The sequence below is a fragment of the Drosophila nasuta genome, chromosome 2L, assembly GCF_023558535.2.
Source record: "Drosophila nasuta strain 15112-1781.00 chromosome 2L, ASM2355853v1, whole genome shotgun sequence".
NCBI classification, from domain to species: domain Eukaryota; kingdom Metazoa; phylum Arthropoda; class Insecta; order Diptera; family Drosophilidae; genus Drosophila; species Drosophila nasuta.
Genome location: NC_083455.1, coordinates 26,861,010 through 26,867,009, shown reverse-complemented (window position 1 = coordinate 26,867,009; position 6,000 = coordinate 26,861,010). Strand labels below are relative to the sequence as shown.

Below are 6,000 nucleotides of genomic sequence, written 5' to 3'. Positions count from 1 at the left end.
CCGCTGAGCGGTCCAAGCCAAAAATGGACCATGCAGAGCCAGCAGCAACAGCTGCGTCGGCAGCGCAGCAGCAGAGGCAGCAGCGCAGCGTGTGGGCAGTAAAGTTGCCTAACAACCAAACAACAAACGAACGAATACGAATACGAATACGAACAGCAAGTCTCAAGTCTCCACACTTCGACTCTTTGACTCTTCGGTCTTCGGCATCGACATCGGCCCATCGAAGTCTCGGGCTCCAACTCAACTTTGAGCTCGAGCTGAAGGCGACTTCGTATTGAGTTTTCAGTTCGTTTTTTAGCGCGCGTGCGGTGCGGTTCTCTCTTAGTTTCAGTCTCAGTTCCAGTTCGAGTAACAGTTTCCAGTCTCAGTCGTTTCTCAAGCTCATCATCAAATCTCAACTTATTGCGGGGCTCAACGCGAGCAGCAACTGGGAATTATTTAAAACAAATTTGAAATATTTGTTTTTTCTTCTCCAATCAATCGCAGTGAAAGTTTTGCGTGTTGTGTGTTTTCAAATTTTACTCGTGAAAATTTTATAAAAGAGAAATAAACCCAAAACCAAAACGCAACGCGACGCGACGCGACGCGACACGCGAATCAGCCAAAGGCCAAAAAGTGTTTTCAAGAAAAGCGTCAACAGAAAAGCAAAAAAAAATTTGTTAAATTTAACAAAAAATAAAAATATCAAGTGTCTGTGCACAGCTCAGTGCGTGTGTGTGTGTGAGTGTGTGTAGCTGACCATCTCGCTGTGTGTGTGTGTTCAAAACGCTTTTGGCAGCTGAGAAAATCTAAATAATTTTGCTGGCGTTGTTTTTCGTTGGCAGCTGTTGGCAGTATGAACTGATTTTCACCGAATTTTGATGAAAACAATGGTGAGCAAATGTTTTTTAATATGTTTATGATGTAAACTTTAAGTGCGGTTTAAGAAAAATCAAAAAGAAATTTTATTTTAGGTGATTTTTGAGAGTTTTACTTTGTGTGATAAAATTGGGAGTTCTGTGAAATATTTTGTAAAATAATAACTTTTGAAAAAAAAATTGGTTTGTCAAAATACATTTGTACAAATTGGTTTCAAAATTAAATTTAGAAAAATTGAGAAAAAATTAAGAATTAAAAACTTCTTAAAGAGAAGAAATTGATATAGTAAATTAGTTAAATATTTTAAAATTCAAATATTTCAGTTTCATAGTCAAATAAAATTATAATTTTAAACCTTGTAGTCTAAAGCTTTCTGCAAACTGTAAATTTGACACATTTCAAAACAAAATCCGCGTAATTATTTCCAGCAAAGTAACTGTGAGGTCACCTTAAAAAAAACCACCGTTGAATTTACACGACTGACGCTCGATTTCAAGCTTGGTAAAGAAAAAAGACAAGCTAACGCTAAGACCTAAACCAAAAAAAAATAAACAAACAAACGTTTCACTTTCATTTGTGCACAAATCTGCCTGGTCAAAGTAATTGTGAGGCCAAGTTGAAGATGAGGTTGGCAATGGCAAAAGAGATGGAAATGAAGAGGGAGCTAGAGCTGAAGATGGATATGGAGATGAAGATGGAAAGATGAAGATGATTGTGTATTAGATGCCTTGTCACTAATGTTGTTTATTTTCTTTTTTTCGGGCCGCTTGCAAATGGGAAAATATGACAAATAATTGCTCGAAATGCTCGATGCTTGACACACTTTGTGAGCGGATAGAAAAAAGAAATTCCAAACATTTTCCAAGTAAATTTGTGAAACAAAAAACAAATTTACAAGTGACCGAAGGCGAAGCTTAGCTCCCAACAAAGGTCGTGTGAGTGATGCGGCATTGTTTAATGTGGATCTCTGTGTGGATTGTCGTCTCGTCTAGAGTCGATTGAAGACTCGAGAGGAGGCCACAAAAAAGCAAAGCTGAGACGCACATTGGCGAAATTTTTTAGTACCCACGACTTTGTGGCCAAAACTTTATTGATGGAAGTTTGTGTCTTTTTGGTCTTTCGCCTTTTGTTTTTGTTTTTTTTTTTGTCGTTTTATTTTGCTGCAATCCGAGCTCATTTGTCAGTCAGCGCCAGTTTGGACTTGCTGCTAGTCATTTGTAAAAATTGTTCATTGTTATTACTCCAGCTGCTGCTGCTTTAGCTGCTGGTGTTGTGATTTTCACAAGTTCGTGGCTTAGCTGTGGGCGATGGCGGGAAGATGCAGCTAAGCAACCAAGCAACCGAACAACCAACTAACCAACTAACTGACTCGCTTTGTTTTTTGCCCCGTCTGTGTGTTGTTATTGTTTATTTTTATTTTTTTTTTTTGTTACTGTTGTGAGCTGTTTAAATTGTTGCGAAGGTGCAAAACTTTCACTCCATGTTTTATTGTTTTGCGTGCGAGCTGAACGAACGAACCAACGAACAAGACGAACGCAGCCTCAAAACGCACCACAGAAATTACAATATTAATGACCATAAATTATGAGCTCTTCCCCTCTTTCCACGCTGCGTGGGTTGTTTCGTTTCGAGTCTCGAATTGCAGCTATTAAATGAGCCAAAAAACAAACTTGGCATGCAATTCTTTTCTCTCATAAACGAATGACTTAGGCAACGAACTTTATGGGTCATCGCTAAGTTCGAGCGTGTGACTAGCTCAGCACAGAAAGTCGCAGCAAAGAAAGAGTTAAAACCAATGCATAAGCTTACCATATCAATGAGATGTCAAATGTTGAAATTCAATTGCCAAAATTGACAAAGACAATTTGTTGTTATTCACCTAAGATTGATTTATGACAACAAATTTGCAACTTTTCATTGCCATTGCTTCATTATATAATATTCAAAAGCAAGTCTAACTAAACTAAGCCCATATTTAAAAAAGTTTATGATTAATTTTTAGTATTTTAAATATCGCTTTTATATCTTTTTAATGCTTCCCTTGACTTGTCAGCTCAAAATGTTCTAATCTCAGACTGATTCATACGTCAATCGCTTTGGTCAAAATCAACTTGTTTAAGCATGCACCCCACACAGTCTGTTGAACCTCTTTGCGATGCTGCGACCATCAAGGCCATTCTCATCACACACAGCAACACAGAGCAAAAAAGAACCGCAGCAGCCGCAGAATTCAAATGATTTTTTGCACACAAAAACCAAATCAATTTTGTATAGTTTCGCTTTGGCTTCTTTTACGGCACAGAATTCTCATAAATTCTGAGTCAAAAAAGTCAAAGTGTGTGTGTGTGTTCGCCCACAGCAGATCATTGTGCCGGGTCGTCATGCCACAGTTTCTGTTTCTAACAGCCGCAGTTGGAGTCGCATCATCATTAGTCAGAGTCAGAGTCAGACTCAGAGAGACAGAGCCAAGGCTGTTGGCGGCTTTTACGAGTAGTTTTGGCCAAATTGGCATGCATTCGTAGGCGTCGAGTGCTGATTGGTAAAAGATTTTTTGCGTGGGCTGCAACATGACACAATCGTCCACAAGACGAGACGAGAGACAAGACGAGTCGAGTCAAGACTCTTGACGTGATCCCTGCCTGACTTGCACTTGTTTCATGCGTTCGTTTCGCTTTTCGTGGACAACCTACTTTCACCAGAACATGGTTTCGTTTTCAATGCCTTTTAAGAGACCCTCCACTAAAAAACGAAAGAAAAAAAAACACACATACAAATGTAAAAGCCCAAAAACTCTTATGGCTTTCAGCGAGCTGTCAGCCACCGCGGACCGCAAGCAGACAACCAACGAGCATCAGCGGCAGATCTGCAGCCAAAATATTCGGCGAAAAAAACAGAAACAAAGCAAAAGCGAAAGTAAAACCTGAGACCAGTTTCAGTTTTCCTGGTTTTTTATTTTGGTTTAGGGTCTGCAGACTCTGAAATGATGTCATGACTGAAAAGGAATTGCCAAAAATTAAGATTGCCTGTTGTAGAGGCCCAAAACAGAAACCGAAACATAAACGAGGGCTGCAAGTGGACTAAAAGGACAGACTGGGACAGCAGACAGACAGAAGTTTTGTTTTATGCAAAATCATGCAATGAAATTGAAACTGAAAACAGAAAAAACTCAACTGTGAAACTGTGAAACAAATGCAAAAGTAACCAGACGACTTTGGCCCAGCCCAGCCCCGTTTTGAGTTTTGTGTTCGAGACACAACAGAAAAAACACAAAAAACAACACAACCCTGAGACACGAGACGCCGACAACGACGCCGACGACGCCTGAATATAACTAGCCTTAATGCCGTAATGCCGTTTATTCGAGATAATCCACAACAAGCCTTTAGATTTATGACTCATATTAGCTGCCACAACAATGGCAACTGCAGCGGCGACGGGCAAAAAGCCAACACGGAACCTTTTAAATTGCAATTTGCAACAATTTTCGCAGCAACAAATAAATCCAAATAAGCCAAAAAAAAACCCGTCCAGACACAGTTAAGATTGGGGCCCAATTAACGGCCGTATTAAACTTTCAAATGCAACGAATCGAAACGAAATCGTAGCGAAATTCAGCTGCAGTTGCAAGCCAAGTTCGCTGCCTAAGTCTTTTGTTAACGCCTGTCAATTGCAATCGACTGCCTTGGCAGCTGGCTAATAACTTCATTTAAATTAATCTAGGCAGGTCGCGGTGCGTTGTGCCTTTGTGTCAGCAATTTAAAATTCAATTACGCTGCCGTTTGAAGTTGCCACCGCAACAGCAACAGCAGCAGCATCCTGTCTTTGGCACCGTCATATCCTGTGAGCTGGCAGTAAATTGCAAAACCGCACATGCTAATCAAGCTGGCATCACAACAGACACTCACTCTCGAGTCGAGTCGAGTGGAGACTAGTCGACTGACAGCGCCAGTAAACCGCAATTATTAAATTACATTTACCCTGCAGTCATTCGGCCTAATCGAATCTGCAACTGCACTTGGCCCCCTAGATCTAGCCTTTGGCCAACAGCAGCAGCTGTAAATGATATCAGACAACAACAGTTGACGCTTCTGCTAATTGATCCGACTGCGCTTTAATCAGCTCCGACAGCCATTTGCGGTAGTCTCTCTCTCTGTCTTTTTTTTCGAGGGAGGGGCAGCAACAACTCTACCCAACTGTTGACAGTTGCTTGACAGACTGAGAACTGAAAGTTCTGATGAACAACTGCAATTAAAGCTGCCGCTTTACACCCGATATATATCATGCCGCAAAGAAACAGGTTGTACTTAATTCGCCACAATTATCTTCAGCTTCAAAAGAAATTCTCTTCTAGAGAAATTATTTCATAAATTATATTATGCAACATTTACAGCTTAGTTTGATTTATACTCTGCAGACAATTCTAGAGTTCACTTCCAATTGATTGAGATTTCATCATTAATCTTCGTGTTGTGGTTGAACTTAGGTCCGGCTTGAGTTGCAACAGTTACGCACAAAAGTTATGACTCAACGTTTGGCGAAGGTCAACAACTCGTCGCAGCATTGGCGACAAAATGTTTGTGTGTCTTGTGTCTCACACTCAGACACAAATACACAGAGCGTACCACACAATATTTGGCCTTAGGCCTTGCGTAGGTTTTAACAACTCGACTCGGTTGTAGATCTAGCTCTGGCTTGATTAAAAAGCATTGTGGCCAACGCCAATCCAAGCCACGTCAATTGGCTTATTACCAATAAGCTGAGCTCGAGCTAAAGACCAGAAAAAAACACGATTTGCATATGAATATCACAAGCCCGATTCTAACAGAGGCGTATTAACAGGGGGCGTGGGCAGCGGCAGCGGCAGCGGCAGAGGCAGTTGAACAGCCTTCAATACACAACACTCACATTCGACCCACACAATACACACAACAGAGAGTTACTTTTGTAATTAAAAGCTCTTACACGCCAAAATGTAGCGTTGATTGATTTTGAAAGCTAATTGAAGAGGATTGGGCAGCAACATATGAAAAGGGACAAGTCACTTCCTTACTTTGTTACACTCTTCAAGTATAGACAATGAGCTAACGCACTTTTGTTGTAATTTGATTGCCCCTGAACTTTGATGAGACTCATCTTAGACGC

At 40.6% G+C, this 6,000-nt stretch overlaps 1 protein-coding gene across 1 annotated transcript in view; it reads left to right on the top strand.

Moving 5' to 3' along the window:
• The first annotated feature begins 258 nt into the window (after positions 1–258).
• Positions 259–6,000, top strand: part of LOC132783772 (uncharacterized) — a 112,719-nt gene continuing 106,977 nt past the window's right edge. Inside the window, 1 exon segment of the mRNA XM_060789133.1 lies at positions 259–872. The gene's annotated coding sequence lies outside the window, so the exon portion shown is untranslated.